Raw genomic sequence first — 20,833 nt, 5'->3', positions numbered from 1 at the left:
CAACTCTTCACGCTCAATGCACCTCTTGACATAGAGGGCAACCCCTCCACCTCTCCCTCCTTTCTGTGTCCTGAACAGCTCATAGCCATTGATAGTCACACTCCAGTCACACAATTTGTCCCACCAAGTTTCAGTAATGGCAACGAGGTCATAACTTTTCAGCAGCATGGTGATATCCAGCCCCTCCTTTGGTTTGTTGCCCATTCTGTGCTTTGGTGTAAAGGCACCTTGGCCAGGCTGTTGGCTGCATCACCTTCCCAGAGGACACCCCTTAATTCCTTTGACATATTTCCCTGCTGGTATCCCTGTTGGCTTCTGTTACCTCAGGAGTCCCTGGCTCACCTCTGTAAGACTCCAAGTGTGCTCCAGTGTGGCCAGCACATTTCAGAATCAAGGGCAGAGTGCCCTCACTAGTACCTTGTTTCTCTAACCTTTGCATCTCATCCCACAGCTTGCCAAGGACAAACCTAATACTGTCCCCCTCCTGAATCAGAGGTGAAAGCTCTGTATTGTGTCTCATACAAATACAGTACCCTGAGATGATGCTTGGCTCCTCTGTATAGCATCCGTAAGAGTAATCCATTTATCACCCCTGTGACAAATAATGGAAAAGGTTTTCTTCTAGCTTTTTTTTTTTTTTTCCTGTTGTAGCGAGCTGTTGTGCTGGTTTCTTCTCTGGAAGCAGTGTAACCTCATCCCTTTAGCTCACAGAGGGTTACGTGCAGCACTAAGATGGCCATGGGGTATTCAGAGGTGTGCCTGCCAGAAGCCATCCCCAGGCAGTGGAAAGGCTCTGTTGAACTCAAGTCTCCTGTCCTGCTGCCTGAGGAAAGCCTTCTGGCTCACACAGCTGATTTCCTATGCTTGTTGCATATGCTTTTTCTTTACCTTCTCTGTGCTTTGCAAGTGCTTTTTCTCTTTTTTCCTCTGACATGCAGTTCATTAGTGTTGCTGCCATGGAAAAGCAGATGTGCAAATCAAGTAGCTGCTTCCTACCAGGAACAAGTAGAGAGATGTGTGCACAGGCACACAGGAATGTAGCTCTTGGATTTTGTCTATGGGTAAGGAAGGACATTAGCATATGGTATATGAAGAGTCATGATCCTGGAAGTGAATAATTCATGTATGTAACTCATTCTGTGCAAATTAAATATTCCCATAACTAAAAATTACCTAAACTGTCTGTGGTACCAACAGGGTAAATATGCACCAATTTAAACTGAATCCATACCATTAAGTGACTTGAAATATTTTCTTTAGACACCTGGCTCAGTTGCTGTTGTTTATGCAGCACTCTAGTATAGAAATAGGAAACTTAAACCTCTAGTCAAAGGCCATTGATGTAGGTAGGGATACAAGTAACCTGTCCTGTCCTGTGTTTCTTCTTCTCACACCTGTCACCTATTTTTTTATCACATGAAAGCTCATTATAGATTTTTTTTCCCCTGGACACCTATTTCTCACATGCTTTCCAAGATCAGAAAATAATTTTTCTTGCTAAGTTGTTTCTTTTATGAATAAATGTCTGTCTTAGTGCAGTTTTTTTGACAACTGGCCCATAGTCAATCTCAAGAAAGGAGTTTTATTTATGTGAAGGTGCTCAAAGGTCAAATTGTACCAGATGCTCAAGAAGAATTCCTGAGAAGGTATTATCTTAAAAAGGTTTATCAAACTGTGAAGTGACTCTCCAGAACTTTGAGCTTTCCTTAAAGTCTGTTTTCACTCTGGACTGAAAATGGTGTATGTTATCTGCTAAGCAGCAATCCAGGTGATTTCCAAAGTGCTAGAATCTGCCTTTCTTGAAGGCAAAAAGGTGTTCCTTTTACTCAGGTCACTCTGCTGTGCTTTTTGGTTCTGAGAATGTGATCTAATTAATTGGGCTGCTTCAGATGCAGAATGACTTAATCCTTCTCCTTATTTTGAGGCTCAAATAAGATACCCCAGCGGATGAGCTAAGGAGTCTGTCTCCCTCATAAACTGTTAATGCATAATAGTCAGGGTGCTAAGTGGCCTTCTTGCAGTTAGATTTTTTTTGTTCCAATGCTGATGAAATCTTGAACTGAAAAAATGCCATCTCCTTAGTGCTAGGTGATCCTGTTGCTTATAAAATTTTTTCTTTTAAATACTGTAGGTGGCCAGAAAGTTCCCTGTCTTGTCTATTCTTTCACCATTTTTCTGTTAATGAGAAGTTCATTTCCATGTAAGATGAAGTATTGGTTACCTTTGAAACTGGAAGAATTATGGAGTCACTTTGGTAGTTGTCAGCAGTTTTAATGTTCAGAAGAATTGATGGTCTTTAGTCTCTGCATTAAATATATGAAGCTGTAAATGAAGAGAACAATGCAGATAATGTTCTTTGTGTTAAGTTGAATCCAAGATAGTTCAGCTATTGTTTTCTAAAAAGCTGTTCACTAGGAAGGTGGTATGCTATTTCTTACAGGGCTTTTTTGTAAGACATGTTTTTTCCTAAGGCAGAGGCTCTGACCTAGCACATGTATTACTTCTGGTTAGGATGGGTTTTTTTGTTTGTTTGTATTTTTTTTTCTTCTACCCCTGCTCTTATCCGAATTGACCTTGCTGAAGATAAATGTAGCTTGTGTTCCTGCTGAGAGCGTTTTATGAAAGGAAAGCTTGTTTATCCCCCTTTTAAAGATCTCTTTAAAAGGTCTAAAAAATGTAATGCTTTTCTCATCAATCTCTGCATCTCTCCCAGCTTTAGAAATGTTTTAATCCTTATACATGGAAAGGAGTCCTTGGAACCTGTTTCCTTTGTTGCTCCTTATTGAAAAGATCATCTTGGATTTCAATCAGGTGAACTTCAGAGTAACAAATGGTGAAGGGTGAAACCTGCCCATGATCTACAGTGGAGCAGAAGATTCTATGTTTTCTCTCACCAGTCTGTAATTTTGTCTGTCCAGCTCTCCATGGATTCTCTTTCAAAGCCTGCTCTTTATGCAAAGTGGAAAAATCTACCAGCTTCAGGACTCCTAACAGACCTGTTTTGAAGGTCTGATAGACTTTAGTGATGAGAAGTTTAGTACCTAAATGCCTGAAGTCTCTTTCTCTTCAGTTTGATACTAGATATTTGTATTTTTCATGCCTATTGGGCAGTGGTAGCCTTGTGTCTCATGTTGTGAGTGTGTCTTTGTTAGTTTTAGAGTTAGAGGTAGGTTTGCATGTTACCCATATTTCACAGGGAACAGCTCCTGGTTTTGCACAGGTAAGTTGTTCTTGACTTGTGACTCCTGATAGTTATCTTCCACCGTATCTTATTTGGAGGAAATTGCCTTTCTATAATACTTTGTTTACTCTGATGCTTTCATAGAACCATTTTCTTTTGTTTACCTCTACCCTTACCCTTTACCTTCTGGACCCTAGCTGTAAATTGGGTAAAGAAGGGTGCCTGGAGGGATCACTAGGATTTAAACTATTCATATTCTCGAATTTGGGAAATCACAGCCTAACAGAAAAGCTCCCACGCTCTGTAAGTAATTGCTTATAAAAGGTTCCTGGCTGTATAGCTAATCAAGTGGCTAAGCCAGCGAATTGGTATGAACTGGGAAAATTGTGGCAGGTTAGCTGCCTTTGGCAAAACAAAGCAAAACAGTTTCTAGGCCCAGAAACCTGACTACTGTAGTACCATACAAGTATAAAGGTATAAGTTCATTCTGAATCTCTCATTTGGCACAGGTGGGCTCTCTTATCCCTGAGCCAGAGCAGGAGGGAGCTGCTGTCATGAGGAGGGATCCTGCTTTATTTTCTTTGCGAGCTGCTTGCTTCCACTACTTCACTTGCACTAGATCTACCTACCACCTGTGCATTTGCACAGTGGGCTGATTTGTAGCCAGCTAATCCATCAGAAGACTAGCTTGGGGTGGGGGAATCTTTATGCCAGATCAGCCGTCTGACTCTGCTTACCCTCTGAACCATGTTTGCTGCATCTGAGAGGAAGTGTCCTTTCCACTGGTAATGATAACCATTAGATCAATTTAGCTGTAACATAAAATTGTGCCCAGGTGCCACCAGCACTTGAAAGGGTTTCAGGTCTATGGTACTACTATTTAATAGTGTTTGGAGAAGAATGTTAACCTTTTATTCATCATCTTTCTTTGTAGAGAAGAAAAACATGCAGAACCTAGTAATTTTTTTCTCCCAAACCCATTCTCACCCACTCCTCCCCCCCCCAAACCAAAGCATGAAACCAAAAAAACTCCTCAAGTGCAGGAGTTCTGTGTTAGGTCAGGGTTCAACTGAAATAATAATCTGCTGCTTCAAAAATAACATGCCTGACAACACACAGGAAGGAACAGTTGTATTTCGACACCTAGAGCTGTGTTAGTAGGGACACATTTCAAGAGTAGGAAGAAGTGACACTGGAGCTTTTTAATTTTTCACTGTGGGGGAAGGGAAGCAGATTTAAAATCACTGCCAGCAGTGGTTGGAAAAGGGATGTACTGAGAACATTGCTTGCTTGTTTTTATCTCTGGAAACAGCTTTTAGTATGCTTTAGCCCTTCAATGAGGATTGCCACAGAACCTTGAGGCACTTTCTACAGTTACCCTTAAAGTGGCTGAATTCCTGGTTTTCATTGACAGACTGTGCCCAAATACCTAGTTATCTGAGCTGGAAATGTGCACTCTAGCGTAATACTCATTTTCATTCCTCAGGAAATGGCAGCATCTTTAATATTCTTCTGCAGTGTTATAAAAATAAGAAAGCATGAAATTTTGGGTGGAGGAGAAATTCTGAAAGACAGCTGAATGATGAACTTCAGATTTGGTTTTCTCAGAAAGGCATTGCCATCTGCTGTGCCACTGAAAGTCTGTGCTGTCATGACTCCTGCTCTGTAAGAGTAATCCTCCACAGGGAGGAGAACCTGGGAGGAGCCCCTGGTGTATCTCAGTTCACTGCCTTCCTCTCTTGGGGACCTGGAAGTGTGAATCACTACTGCTGCAGCACTTGGTAGCTTACAGCAACTCTGTGCATTGGTACCACAAGCCTTAAATGCTAAAGAGCTGAGCAGACAGAATCCACATGTACATGTCTAATGCAAATGTTTCAATATCTTAAATTATCAGAAGCCAGTAATTACATTTGTAAAATGAAGTTGGTTTTCTTTAGCTTTACTGTGAGTAGAAGTGAGGTGAATTTGGTGCAGCCTATTGGTGATTATGGACTGAAGGTGATAGGAATCACATTTTAGTTGTGATCTCAAGCATAAAGTTGATGCTGGTAAAAGGAAAGACTCCAGTATTGACCCCTTTGTAATGGGGGAGAGAGAAGATGCAGGGAAGTACTTTCTGTGCATCTTTATTATAGCAGACTCCTTTGTCATTAGTTTATCCCAAAGTACAGGCATTATGTCTGTGCTTGCATGTGGTTTTATATTTTACTGTTTGTCTTGCATGTGGAGTGAGGAAAGTGGAAAATAGATTTACTGACAATGGAGTGTTGGGAAAGAATAGGATGTTTACCCACTTACATGAGTTGTAGCCAAGAGCACTGGAAACTTGTATGCAAAAAGCAGCTTGCTCATTCCACAGTTGCCTTTCTGTAAAGCATCAGGGATCCTCATCATTTCTGTACAGTTTTAATTTAAAAATACATTTAAATAACTTAATTTTGAGGAAGCTCTTCCGAATGTGAATGGGGCCTTCTCTGTGCAGGAGATTTCTAGACGAAGCTTTAGAGCTTTTTGTCTGGCTTATCCACAAGCTCACAGAGTCTTTTTTTTTTTTTTTGTAAGATTTCAATTGCCTGTTACCATAGGGGTGCCAAACTCTTACTAAATTTTCAATAGTGAGTGAATGCAATCCATTTATGTGTCATTTTAGCTTGAATCTTTTTAAGCTGTGCTGGTAAAAAGCTTGTTAAGATTCCCCGAAATTTTGGAGGAGAGTTGTTGCGTTGTTGGTGATTTGTTTTGTTAACTTAAAATGAACCAATTTTTTAAACTTAGACTAATTCCAGATGGTTGTCACTTCAGCTGTATTCCTTTAGCTTTGTTAGAAGAATACTACTAGCAAATAAGTTTATTCTGCTCCATGCCTCGGTATTTAAAATGGTGTGTATTTGATTACAATGGGCAAAAGTGCAGACTTAAATGTATTTTTCCTGATTCTTGGAAAAAAAATAAATTCTTTTTTCATCTTTCATCTGTCTTACTGACTATGAAAAGAGGTCAATTTCTGAAGATAAGAATTCATTACTTTCTTTTAGATAATATTTAGTAGATTATTAGAATTGTGTTCTATCTTTTGTAAGACCTTTTTAAATTTAAAAATCTACAATTTTTAAATTTTATTTTTAAAATAAGCATTATATTGAATTCTTTGGTCACTGAATAAGTAAGAGTAATGCTTCAATTATACTAGTGTTCTACTATTCATAATAAAGGAAAGCTCTCCAAGCATGGCAATGCAAACCAAGTTCATAAAAAGTTATCTACAAGTAAGGCTTTATGCCAGATTGGGATAGGAATTCTGCAGGCAAAACTGGGACACTTACTAATGGTGGTATGAAATTACTTTAAAATCATGAATTCACAGGATGGTTTGGGTTGGAAGAGACCTTACAGGAACACCTTCCATGAGACCAGGCTGTTCAAAGCCACATCCAACCTGGCCTTGAAGACTTCTGGGGATGGGGGGCATCCAGAGCATCTCTGTACAGCATTCCACTGCTTCATCCTCACAGTAAAGAATTTCCTCCTAATACCTAATTTAAACCTCTCCTCTTAGTTTAAAACCATTCCCCATTGTTCTGTCACTATCTGCCCATGTTGAAAGTTGCTCTCTCTCATTTTTATAAGCCCCTTTAGGTACTGGAAGGGTCTGTAAGGTCTCCCTGAAGCCTTCTCTCCAGGCTGAACAACCCCAGCTCTCTCTGTCTTCATAGCAAAGGTGCTCCTGCCCTCTCATCATCTTTGTGGCTTTATAGAAAGCAGGTTTTAAACTTTCTTCTTTTCAAAAGTAGATTTCAATCTGTCCATTACAAGCCTAGTTATATAACCTCAATATATTTTTTAATTAGAGAAATATGTTCTGAAAGAGGTTAGATTAATTTCCCTAGATTTAGAAAGATGAGTAAAAATAAAACTGAAGTATGATGAGTATTCATGTAATAATTTTAGAAACTACAGCAAAATTATAACTAGTTTTTTGCCTTAAAGAATGTTACTCTACAGAGACAAGAACTGGAGAAAAGAAGTTCTTTCTGTGCAGCACATTGTGCCTGAGGTTATGGAAGGAGCCAGAAGAGTAGTTTGGGTTCCCTGAATTGTAAACTCATCCTTCTTAGCTAATTTATACTATGCTGCTCTTATCCTGTTGTGCTCTGGCTAGTCTGTTGGCAGAGGAAATATTTTTCAAACAATTTTATACACTTAACTGGACTCTGTGTAGAGGATAGTCTTCATGGATAGAGCACTTTGGCAAAAAGATATTAATAAGCCTTTATTGTTATGGATTGGATCCCAGCCAGCTGCTTAGTGATTAAAGTTTAATTGCATGATGATTAGTTTTCATTAGTAAGAAATTAGCATTCAACAGCAGTCTTGTGTTGCTAAAGCTATGGGTAAGCATAAGTGGCTAGAGCCATGTTGAGGGAGAAGGTCTGTAGCTGGAGATGTGGGCACAGAGCTGTTTGGAATATGGGAATAAGGATTCTGAGGTTTAGTTGACCTCATCAGCTTGTTCCTACTGCAGCATTAGGAGGATGGATGGGAGTGGGGAATGGAGCAAATGTCCAGAAGAGCACAGCCTGCACATTAGCCTGAGTGTAGGGAGCTAACAAAATAATCATCATCCTGAAAAGGACCTTTGAAGGTCTGAGTTGCTCTCACAGTAACACTGGTTTTCATAGACTTGTCCCTCTCCTTGCCACAACTAAAGCTCCTTTTTCAGAATTCCCCTCTGAATTGGTGAAATTCCTTTTTTTACTTTGACAGCAGCCCTTAATTGTTTTGTGCCACTGTGGGGTAAATTAGGAGAAAGATGAGTGCAGGGCAAGGGCTGGGGGAAGTGAAACAAATGAGGGCAGAGGGAGGTAGGAGTGTAGCAAAAGGTCAAGGCTTCTTTGTGTTAGAGGTACAAATGAGTGAAGAGTGGCCCATGTAAACCATTTCTGCTTCACTGAGGAATCTGTTGTGAAGATGAAATATGGTGGTAATTTCATCTAGGCTAAATTAGGGTTGTTAGAAGCCATTTTTCTTGTCCACACCTCCCCTTCTGCCAGCAGTAGTGCTCTGTGACTGAAGTGAGTTAGGTGGGTGATCGAGCCAGCAAATCCCTCCCTCACCCCATTCCCATTTTAATCAGGCTAATTTTTGGCTGGACTGGCTTTCTTGACTTTCACTGTCAATACTGATAAAGGGAAATGCTAGGCATAGGAGGGGGCTGCAGGCTGTGCAAGAACAAACTCAGGTCTTAAAATGATTTGGAAGTGGGAAGCCTGGTCAAGATCATGACATCATATGGAAAGTTCTTCCAAAATGATATTACTAATTATGCAAAGTAGTAAATTTTAAATTTTTTTTTTAAAAAAGGAGCAGTTTAAAGATTGTCTAAGGTGGTTCTCAAATGTATGTATTTATTGCTGATGTCAAGTACATCCATCTCATTGTCTAGACATGGGAAAAGATGGGGGCTTTCTTTATTATGATGATCCCATGATTCAGAAGCACGAGGGACTGGATGCTCCCTTCCCTCCCTTGGCCTACTTTGCCAGCTGGAGTAACCTAAACCAGATATTTTCTTCCAATTAAAAGGTCTCCAGTAGCTACAGTTTCTTCTGAGAAATTCTGACAGTGCTCAGTGTATGGTTTTAATGGTGTAGATCTACTTAAATTGTCTTCAGACTTGCCATAGGAGGCAAAATACCAGTGTAGGACCTGGTCTAAATTCCAGCCCAAGGCACAAGACACTGCTGAGTGGCAAAGCCTTCCCAGGGCTCTGGGTGTTGCAGCTGCACTGTTTGTCACCACCTGGGCTGCTGGTGGTAAAAATAGATTGCCTTTCTGAGGTCTGGCTGCACAACTGATTGCAGCATAAGTGCAGTCAGGTCTTATCTCAGTCAGCTGATTGTTGCCTGGGTCATAAGCTTTCCTTCTGTTTGAGAAAATATTAAAATTCAATATTAAAAACTGGTTGTGCAGTCTTCATTTACTAGTGACTTTTCCCCCTCATTTCTATCTTGCATATTTTCTTTTGATTTGTGCTTACAGCTAGGAGACTTAATTCAGCTGTATTTCTTTTTCTCATGGCTACTCATTTCACAACATGGTTTTGTTGTTACTTTGCACTAGACTGCTGTTAATTGCAGCTTTTCTTGTGCTTCCAAATCCTTTATTCTTACTGAGAACTCACACTTGCTAAATTTCAGAAAGTTATTGATGATTAAAGGCGACTGACCAGCTTCATAAAAGACTTACTGCTAGGGGAGGGGAAGGGGGAGGAGAAGGGCATCCTGGCATGAATCTCTGAAATGCGGATTTTCACTGGAGGATACTGCTGCTCAATGTGAAGCTTAAAAGGAAAATAAAAAAGGTGGGTGGGGATGAGAGGGGAAAAGTAGGTTCATGTGCTTGAGTTCAGGTATGAGAGCTGTGAACTTTTCTGATTTCGTGCCTGTGCTGTCAGAAATTGCTGCATGGCCTTTGATAAATCATCTCTAATTATTCTGTAAAGGAGGCTTTAGGATCACTTATTTTGTGACCATTAAGTCAAAGTGGTAGGGTGCTCTGGAAGTACAGTGTGTGTTTAAGTTGTCAGATGTTCTCAATTAAATTGCAAGATCAGGGAGCTGATGCAAGGCTTCATGGTTTAGTTGCATAGATGTAATGGCAGGAAGATAAATTTAAGTTTGTTCATGTATCATTTAGAGTCAGGTCCAAAAAGATAATAAATATGTTTTGTAATGTGTTCATTTGCTGTTAGCTTTCTCTTTTCTTGTAAAAGGTAAAAATGCTGAAAATACTAATAGCAGTGTACTTGTCCCATATGTAAATTCATTGTTATATATAATTGTTAAGATTTTTCTTGGGAAGTAACTCTCCAAGTTAAATTTCATCACTAAAATTTCAGAGTTGACATAGTTCATAACTGATGCTTTCCAGAAAACCAACATTATTTTTTTGTTTAATGTTAACTTTAGGAAATTGTTTAGAAAAATTCAATACTCACATTATAGGTACATAAAACTGTTTTACAGTGGTTTTTATGCAGTCTTAAGTCCTGTACTTAAATTTAATTATTCTTCCTTTCAAATGTTACAGTTTATCCTTGAGAGGTATAAGGATTCTTTAGTGATGCCACATGGTACCACTTGAAGCAGAAACTTTCAGAGGCAGTTCCTGGGGAACAGGTGTTATAAAGAGCTACCAATAAATTCAGTTTCCTGGCCAAATAGCTATAAGGGTAATGCCAAAAGAAGAATTGTCTATTCTGAAGCTGTCTTAACAAAGAAGACTTTAATGTTGACTTACTCTTCTGCTTTTGGGCTAGAGCCTTCAGAAGATGAAGGAATAAGTTAGAAGAGGATGTGTTTGTGTAAAATAAAAGAAAAACAAAACAAAAACACATGTATCCTTTGATTTCTACCTCAGGTGAAAAAAAGATTGAAATTTCTCTTTGATCTTGTCCAGTGATTTATTTCTAATAATCTGTGGCTCATCCCAGTCCTTTTTTCCTAGCATAGATTGATCTAGATTTATAAAACTGAAGGTGTGGCTTGCAAATGAATAATATTATTGCCTTTACCATGATTCAGCAGTGTTCTGAGCCCAGAAGATCTTCATTAGTCCTTTCCCTTCAGATCTCAGGAGAACCCCATCTAATCCTTAGATGGAGGAAATTCTTCTTTCAGGGGAACCACATTATGTCTGTCCTTTAAAGAAATTACTGACACTACCTCAGCTGCTGTGTAATATCCAGCTGGAATGCCATCCAGGCTTGGACTGCTGCTATTTATATTTTCTGCCTCTTCTAAACTGCTGCTAGCTCATACCGTGTTTTCCTGTATCGTATCTGTGACAATCCTACAGACACTCCATATCCTTTTATAAATTCAGTTTAGAATTCATAAACAGTACCTATTATTGCAATGGGCAGTTTAAGTACCACATATATTATTATGGTTTATAGGGTTTTTTTTCCTGATGATTATTGAATAATGAATTAACATATTCTCTCTAAACCCATTCAAATTTTTGGCCAGGGAATATTACTTTGCATAGAGCACCTTCTGTCTATCTGGGGACGTTTCATCAGTATGTGCTAATTGTCTACTTGCCTTCAGCTGTGATTGATGATTTATTGCTGTGGTTTGTAAGATTGTAATAGTTTTTTGGGTTTTTTTTAATACTGATATGTTACTTGAGAGCTTATCACTAAAGAGAGATCTACCGACTTGCAGGCATTTCTCTTTCTGCAAAGCATTGCGCCTTTACCTCTTCTCTTGGATTTACCCTCTGCTACTCTTCCTCGGTGGTAGCAACAGCCCCCAGTGACCTCAGGAATACTGGTGTGCTCTTCATTACTCCTTATTGGAGCTCTGCTGCCAACCACTGCTTCTGTGGCTTTCTGGGGAAGCTGTCTTCTTCTTTCTTTAATGGTATTGACTAGTGGTTTTCTTTGCTACCTTTTTTCTAGAGACAAGTTATTTATTTTCCAGTAAGATAAACATTGTACTTTTTTCACCTCTCTTTGCAGTGAAATGTATTTTGACTGTGCAGCAGTCATTCTTCAGACCTCAATTTAAGAATTGGTATTCTTAGTACGAAGTGCAATTTCGATGGAATGCTGTCACAAACATTTGCTGTTCTAAACGGTCATTTTCACATTCCTACTTCTGTCACATTCATCTGCCCACCTCCTATTTTCTTACGCCTCAAGCATAAGGCACTCATCATTATTTTATCTGCCTTTATCCTGCTGCTTTTTCTTCTTTCAGTTTCAAGAACTTAAGATTTACTTCCAATCAGTACACCCTGGCTAATTTTATAATTTCCCAAATTAAGTGCTTCACTTTCAAACCCCTGCACATTTACCTTTGTTTTTCTTCATGCATTTCTTCAAAGCCCTTCTTGTCTGGGATTTATGCTGAATAATTGGATATGCTTAGCCTGCTGCTGAGATGGACTCTGCCCAACACTGCTGGCTCAGGCTCACCGTTCCTATTTCATCCCTTTGCATCCACCAACGCTTTGTTCTCTGTTACCGAAGTGTCTTGCACAGTGGGGCTCTGTTTATGATGAAGGCCTGCACAGATTATTACAAGTAATGACAAATGGTGTATTTCTGTCCAGTGTTACAAGTCTTTGAGTCATTGACGGGATGGGTTTGTGCTGCACCCTTTTTCCTGTCAGGTTGCACAGATATGTAATATCTTGTCAAAATATTTTGCATTTACAGTTTGCTTTTATCAAAAGTATTTCTTTAATATTAAGCCTTTATAAAGATTTTGTTTCTGTTGTATCCACTGCTCCTAATAACATAGTGATTGTGTCTTTAATGAACCAATATTTTTTTTTGTTTTGTTTTGAGCCTTTTAGTAAATATTCAGCATAATCTCTTTTTTCTTTCATTAGAAAAAAGCTGGCTCTGTTAAGCAGTTTGCCTCTTGAAAACCTTGAGTTTATTGCATTTTCTTGTTTATGTCAGGTTTGTTCCTTTTTTATATCACTCCAGACAATGATACTCAAACCTATTGCTTTTCTGGTAATAATTAATTTATCCAAAATCTCTTTGATTATGATGGAGATGTTGCTTTCTTTTAAGGTAACTGCATGCTGTTGTTTCATGCTCTACACGGTAGATCTTGCATTAAATAGAAATTCACAATATATGTGGATATTTCCTGTAATCAGTATCCAAGATGGCTGGGAAATAAATCTAGTACTGGTAGAAAATTCAACTGGAGCAAATGCTCTCTTGCTGACTGTGCTGTTTCCACTACTCTGTGGGTCCTTATCACATAATCACTGCTTGAAAATTTGAATTTCTTTTTCCCCTTTTAAGTCTGCTTTTCTATCTTTCAAACCTTTTTGTAACTAAATTGCACTATTGTTGCATGTTTAATTCCCCAAATGAAAAGTCAAGATAACATAAACTGTATTATTTTTTCTGCTAGACTTGCATACTTTGGCAAATTCAAATCCCTATACTTACACGTGGTTTTCTGAACTGTTTCATTCAGGGTGTTCTTTGAATCAAAGGAAAAAAGATTTACACATTTCTTAGCTTGTTGGACTTGGTGGTGTATATGTTATTTTAATATTCCTTTTAAAATATGAAATGGCTACATAGGTATGTACTTAGCCTGTTTAACTGAAATTAAACATGCTTTTGCAGCACCATTCAAATTACGGGTTTTGTTAATTTTGCTAAATCTGTTTTAGTTAGCCCCTGGTTGACTCTTGAAGGACCTAACCTCTATTCTGGTTCAGTTACACTGCGTCTTTTCATTTGGGTTTTTTCTCCTTCCATTGTGTGGAGGAGGCGGGAAGGGTTCATCCCCCTTCAAGTCTTACTTGGCTCTTCAGCAGTCTCATGTATTCATGCGCAGTTAAGCCTTTGATCACTCCACCAAGTGAATGAAGCAGGCTTGTAAGGAGTAGTGAACATGAATTTATCAGTTAGGTTTGAATTTTAGTCTTTTTTATATAGCGTACAGTTTAGCTCAACCTTCCTGTTAGGGAGGTAAAACTAAAGAGTCTTAAAAACTTGTAACCAAACAGTGTTTATTTGGTGCCTGCATTCTTTTTGATAATCATGGGGAGGCAGGGAGTTTGTTGTTCATTGTGGAATTTCACAATCCCATCTCTTGGTGTTCCCAAGAGCTGCCTTTCCAGACAGGTGCAAAAGTACCTTTTGTTGTGGTGTCCTGTCTCCAGCAATGGCTGTGTATTTACCACTTCACTGCACATATTCAGAGATTTGTAGTAAACTAGGCATGTGCAGAATGATAGTTGCATATTTTTTCCTTCCTTTCAGCAACCACAGCTTTAGAGTTGTAGCTTTGGTATCCCTGTGTTTACCAGGCAGAGGCATACCTATCCTTGATGAACTGGTCTAATCTGTTTTTGAACTTGCTTATCTTTTTGCTAGTGCGCCATTCTTTAGCAATGACTTTTAGTTACTTGAGTGAAAAAAAAAAAACAGGTTTATGTTACATTTGAACCTGCTCTTCCTTCTTGGACATGGCTAAGAATCATTCCCTTATGTGCATCATATTGGATTTTGTAGGTTTCAGTCCCCCTTGAGTTCTCTCTTTTCCAAAATACTTAGACTTCTCTTATATACCAGTTCTTTACATTCCTAGTTATCTCTGTGGTCTGTCCATTTTTGTTTCTCGTTAGTTGTACTCCTTTCTTAAGAGGGTCATCAGATAATATTACCACACACAATATTACAATGTCAGGCTACTACAAGAGTAACAGACAGACATCATGAACATTTGAGTTTCATTATGGATTTTTTTTGTAAATAACTGCTTACATTTTGGCTGTCCTTTTTTTGTGCTTGCGGGGACTGCATGATGTTTCTGTCTAGGATGACTACTTATACCTTCCTATGAGTAGTAAAAGCTAATTTAGAATCTATCATCATGTATATGCATAGGTGAAAATATTTTTACCACATACATCACTTTGCACTTAACAGTAGTAATTTTCATCTCCATTTTACCATACAGTTATCCATGGCTGTGAAGATGGTTTTGAAGCTTTTTACTATCAGTTTGAGGTCTGGCTACCCTGGATAATTTTACAAACTTCACAAGTTTTCACATCTTATTGTTCACCCCCCTTCTTGAGAGTCTCTATAAGGGCAGTTGAATAGCTTGAGTGTCTGCATAGGACCTTAAAATTATTGCTGGCAAGCCATTCTTTGTTAAAACTAAATATTTATTTCTGTTCTTGTTGCATTCTATTTTTCCTTCTAGTTGAGGGTAATAAAATGCTCTGCTCTTACTTTCAAGTGCTTCTGTTCTAGCATAATCAGTTTCACATGTATTGAATAGGATTTTCCATGTTTAAGACATTTTCCAGCTCTTGGATTTCTTGTGGGTTTTTTTTCTATGCCATCCATTTTGAGCTGCAGTTTCCCTTTGTGCTTCAACAGCCTGTGCAGCACTGCAGTTCTAACTTTTTATTGTTTCCTAATGCAGCCTTATTAGTGTAGCGTCTTCCAGATCATTGATTTGTCTGTTTGCTGAAATCTTGGAATCTAAATTTGTCCTTAGTTTCTTGACTTGAAGACAACTGTCCAGTTTTACTTCTGAAATACTATCCTTTATTATTTGATTTGCTTTCTACAAGAAGATATCATCATTGGCAAGAGATGCCTTTTTGTGATGCAGGTTTAAAGATTTTTATCTTTTTAATTGTGGGGTTCATTTTACTGATATTCTGTGTCTGGTTTTTTTGATAAGTTAAAATTGTTTGTCAGGAAATGTAAACTAATAGTTCTGTGTCCTTTCGTGCTGGTTGTTATCTCTAGCCACAGTCACATAAACAATTTTTTTCATTAACCAGTATCTGCACATCAGAGTGGAAGTATTTTCCTCTCCTGTTTCCTAAAGATGTTTTCCCACCTCGCTTTTTTCATCTTGGTCCCTTTTTGCAGAAGTCTTCCAAAATCACGTATTTCTTTCTCCTGTAGCAAGCAGTATATATATGTATATACACACACACACTTATTTATTTTTATTTTTTCTTGTAGCTTTCTGGAGTAAGTTGTCTCTTTGCATCCCACTTTCCAGGAAAGAGAATGAGGCTGCCTGCTGTTTCTGTTGCCCTTTCGCCTGGATGTTAAATCCGAGCCTCTGCCGAGCCTGCCAACTGTTTAATCAGAAATAGTCAGAAGGCCCTCCTTCCTAATATTGCAGCTGACTCTGAAGTCCTCATTATCTTACATCTGCATTTGTGCAGTGCAATTATACAGAAGCAATTATTTTCCTAAAAGCTTATAATTTAAACAGGAGAAGGAGAGAGTGTGAAAAATACATATAACATGTAAAGCAAAGACTTGTACCTGTATAATTAATGCCACGTATATTTCACTTTTTGCTTTCTTTGCTTTGTTAGTAACCTTCAGTTGTTGCTTTCCATTTTACTCCTTTTATGCTTTCTTGACACTGGTATGGGAGAAGGGGCAAAACAAGAAGATGCCTAGAAAGCAAAGTAAAGGAAAAAGAAAGAAAACAAACCAAAGGAAAAACTGATCTTTGGAAGAGGGGAAGCCAAGAGGTCTGAGTATAGGGTATATAACCACTGATCAAGAAAAGATGGTTTGTATTACAGATAGTAGAAAATATGATCCTGCTGTGAATGTCCTGGTGTAAACTGGTTTGGTAATTGTTCGGCAAGGAAGATTGCTGAGGAGTCGTCTGAAAACACCTTACATTCGTGTTACAAGCAATTAATTTCTGCTTCTAAGCAACTGTTCCTGCTCCTGCCCAGAATATTTTGGAAGGGCTAGTCAGCAGCTTCCATCTTCCCACCAGCAAAGCCATGTAGGATTCCAGTACTAAGAAGTACTTTGTCTAGGGACAAAGATACTATCTCTGTCAGTGCAGAGCCAAAGTGAGCAGCTTGGGGCACTGGTTTTCACAAGGCTTTGTGCTTGTTCAGGAGGAGGAAGGTAGGTAGCTCAGGACATGTTTATGTTACAGCACTTACATGGAGTTGGGTACAAATCTGAAGGAGCAAAAAAAAGGTACTCAAAAGCATACTCTTATTATATATGGCAGTGTGGTGTCAGAAGAGTGGAAGAATACAGATTGCAAGGGGGAAAAAAGCCAAGCATAAAGCAAAAGAAATATTGTTGGTAGGTGCTGTAGCATTTTAAATGAATCAGAGCTGTTCTGCCACCGCTGGTAGCTGTCCCCCAGCTGTTCACACTTCCAGGTTGGCTGTTACTTCATTTTGGTAGACACAGAATGATGAGCTGTAGCAAAGAAGAAATGGGCTGCTAATAGCAGGGAGAGGTAGAGACAATGTATCTGGCTTTAATACTATTGATAATTTAGTTCATGGGATGGAGTGTCTCCTCTAAATGGCACTTTTCAGTTTCTCCAGCCTATTCTAAGTGAGATATATGTGCCTTGTGGTCAGAGATGAATTGTGGAGATAGGACCTATGAATCAATCTTTGCTGTGTGGTCTCTTTTTTCCCTCTTTTTTTTTTTCTTTCTTTTTTAAGATTTAAGCCAAGAGTTGATTAGATGCCTGGCAATGATTACTATCCATTGGCACCTCCCACTGGGAGCACACTCCAAGTACCAGCCTTGAGCTCTTTCAAGCAGGGGAGGTTAAGCAGGCTGCTTACTGAGCAAAAGGAATTTCTCTTCCCAGGAGAGCTGGAGTGATGTTTCCCTGGCTAAAGAATGCTATAATTCCTTTACAAGTGACAAGCAGGCTGCTACCATCTGCTGGCGAATGGCTGCAGGATGGTGGAGTTTGGGTGAAAATTTGCTGGTGGACCAAGAGAACAATTAGTCGTCATTATGCTGAATTTACACATTTCCTTGTAAGAACAACTGTGATTTTATTTTGGTGTTAGAATGTTTCCTAGTTGTAGTGTACCTGTTTTTTCTTTTGAAGCATAAATACATGAGATATATAGCTAACCAAAGCTACAGAAAGTACCAGCAGGAACGAGGCATCTTTTTTACCTTTTAAGGCACAGCAGCAATGTCTTGAAAAAGAAGACTGAGACCATCCAGAAATTTTTTAAGCACTTTTTTTTTTGTCTTCATGGGAACACCTGGGTGTGTTTGGAAACCATGTGGCACTACATGATGATAGTCTCTTTCAAAGATAAAGTGATAGACTCTGAAGTTGTTTTAGAACCACACATCTTTGTAGGGCGTCTGCTTTGTTCAGTCACTCAGGTGTGCCAAGAAAGAAGAACTTGAAAAAAAGAGCAGTTATTGTGTATGTGGTTCCCTCAGCTTCCCCTGAAAGAAGCAGATGGTTGGGGGTCCCGGGAGGTAGAAGAAATGGGGCCATTAGACTGTCAGTGGCTTGTGAAAAGCAGAAACATCTGCCAGAATGGAGACTTGTTCAGCAGCAGGGGAGCCAGCAGCAGCAGATGATCTCTGCCTTGAGCCGTCAGTGGCATAGTCATCCACCTGGGAATTGCTGCTGTGGGCGTAGCACAGGTAACCTTGGTAAAATCTCTGTTTGTCTGCCCGACTTCAAAAAAGGGGCAGTGAAGGCTTCAATGCACATGCACTGGCATCTTAACTACCCACTTTTACTGTCTAATCAGTCTTAAAATCACAAACAATTTTAAAGCATTCCTTACCCATTCTCAGCTGAAAATCTGTCAAAATGCCTGTCATGTTCAGAATGTGATTTTCAGAATAGCGACATGAACCATGCTAGATGCACCAAAGAGTAAGTTCAAAAAACAAATTACCTTTTGGAAAAGTATCAAAAATTTTGCTAGGGGTCTTGTTTTCTGTTGTGTCACACACCATACTCTTTCAAGACATGCCTGTTTAGTGTTAAGAAATATTTTATATAGCTGCAGTTCAATCTCTGCTGCTGTAGTTCTTATGTCCTTATTGACTGCTCTGCACAGGACACAGTGTTCCAGGGAAGAATGACCTTCTGTTGCAACAGTGTGATGGTACATAAAAGATGAGATAAAGTGGGGAGGGCAGAATGCCTCTGAGGAGCAAGACTAGAAATTCATATCTACATTCAAAAAGAATAGTCAATTTGGGTTCTCTCCTGTTAGAATAATTAATCCCAGTCAGCCACATCTAAAAACGAGAATCAAGTACGCAGGTACAGAGCTCTGTTTCAGAACTCTTCAAGCCGCACTTTGTGAGTACTTGGCATAGGTGAATCTGGGACTGTTGCCAGTACATAATATCTTTCTAGAGTTGACTTCAGAGCCAGGAAAAGACATTTTCTGTGGATGAAGTTTGGTTTTACTCCCATGGGAGAGTGAATTACGTTGCAGTTTGGCTAGTGGTCCATATATTTCGGTGTGCATTTCAATATTGGTTTAGCCTCTTTTTTTAATCTTTGGAAACTTTCATTGATGTTCTGACAGGCAATAATAAGCTGCTTGTGTGTCTCTTTCTAGGCTTCAGGGATACTTCCCTTGCATCATAAATACTGCAGTAGTTTGTCGTGCTTAGAATATAGACGTGATTTAGTGGGAAGTACTGAAGATCAGGCTCAGGATGCTTTGGCACACCCGTAAAGAGAAGGTATTACTCAAAACTGCAGTTGTAGATGTCACGAGAACTGACATCTCACAAGCTTTTCTGTTAGTTGCATCTGCTTTGATTTGAAGAGGGCCTCCTGGTTTATGGCTGGAGCTAGTTTTGCTTTCATCTTCATTCAGGCATTTAAATACAAACTATAGTCATCTCTGCAAAGCACAGAATAGTAGGAAGAACAATAACTGTCAGATATTCTCAGAGGGTTTGGAAATACTGTAATCAGCCCCCTGTTTACCATGCTGAGTGAGGAACTTTGCTGTGGCTGTTAGCTTTGGCCGTGTCTGTTCTGCAGATCTCCACTGCAGCATGCGTGCTGATCAGGGATTGAAGACACGTGGGCCAGGGGCTGTGGCCGTGTTGGCAGATGAGTGTCCCCGTATGGTGGGAATGCCGGGCTCGTGTCCGGTGCCAGGTGCGCTGCTGGCTTGGGCACAGCTGTTCGTGTGCGGTGCAGGTGCAGCTCACTGGTAGTGGCAATAGAGCAGCCTAGTTCAACACCAGCTTTGCCAGCAGCAGCAGTGATTTTAGATCATGTCATCATCCCTGTGTGCAGGCAGGGACCAAAGGCAACTTCTCACAGCCTGAACTCAAGGTGAATTGTACAAATTATACAGGGCCTTATTATGGTGTTTGTTGTATTTAGCAGAATAAATAAAATTCCTGTCTTTTTAAAATGTGACTCAAAAATTATGGTAGTTCCTCTCTTTGTTTTCTGCCAGTAGTTAATTACTTTTTAATTTTTAAATAGTAGCAGTCTCCTAGCTTTTGGTGAATTCTACCACGTATGGCTGCATCTTTTTTTAAGGGAAAAATGTCAACTTGTCAGAAATCAGCTTTCTTCAGAATCAGATTAGTTAATAAAAATCACTTAGTGTATACATTCAAGAAATAAAATGGCTGTCTGAATGAGATGTGAATTACTTCCTTAGGTCATTTCTTAAGTCATTCAGGATGAAGTAAACGGGTGAGAGACTTTCTTTCTGCTTTCACAATTGTCTGATATTATGGTCGAATACATCATTAACTAGTTGAGTTAATAGGATTTAACTATTGCAAATAGAATGTGGTCATCAGATCAGTCTGAGCTATTTTGACAATTGTATGAGCATCCTTGTTGCACTGCAAGTGCGGGTTTTTTTTTGGACATGGGCCATTTCTGTGATGATGATATATTTTCCCACAATGGCATCTTCTGCTCCAGATAAACCCTTTTTGATCACCTGTGAAAAAACTTTGAACTTGGCCATGATCATCTTCAACTGCTTGTGATAATGACAGTGATGTAACCAAATTACTTTTATGGTGGTGTCTTCTAAATCTTTATTTGTTATGCTAATTCTCCTTTTAAAGCTGCTGTAGGTTCAAAACCACTCTTTTTCCTCCTATTTTAATAGTGATGTCATTGTCAGGTACTGAAACACAGGCCAGTAAAACAGATTTGAGCACTATTCCAAATTGTTTCTGAATGGCTGATCATTTGTATCTCTTGCCTGCTTAGCGCAACTGAAAAGTGCATAGTTTGAAAGAGCTTATGTTGTTACTTGTTTGAAAGGCCTTTATTTGCATGGTGTAGAAAGATGGAGTTTAACGCG

The 20,833-nt window shown here is 39.1% G+C and overlaps 1 protein-coding gene across 5 annotated transcripts in view; it reads left to right on the top strand.

Moving 5' to 3' along the window:
- TCF20 (transcription factor 20) overlaps window positions 1-20,833 on the top strand; it is a 131,768-nt gene that overhangs the window by 94,914 nt on the left and 16,021 nt on the right. The window lies entirely within an intron of this gene.

The sequence above is a fragment of the Agelaius tricolor genome, unplaced genomic scaffold (genome assembly GCF_023055355.1).
Source record: "Agelaius tricolor isolate 1412-34295 unplaced genomic scaffold, bAgeTri1.0.p SCAF_3, whole genome shotgun sequence".
NCBI lineage: Eukaryota > Metazoa > Chordata > Aves > Passeriformes > Icteridae > Agelaius > Agelaius tricolor.
This window is presented reverse-complemented; position numbering and strand designations above follow the sequence as displayed.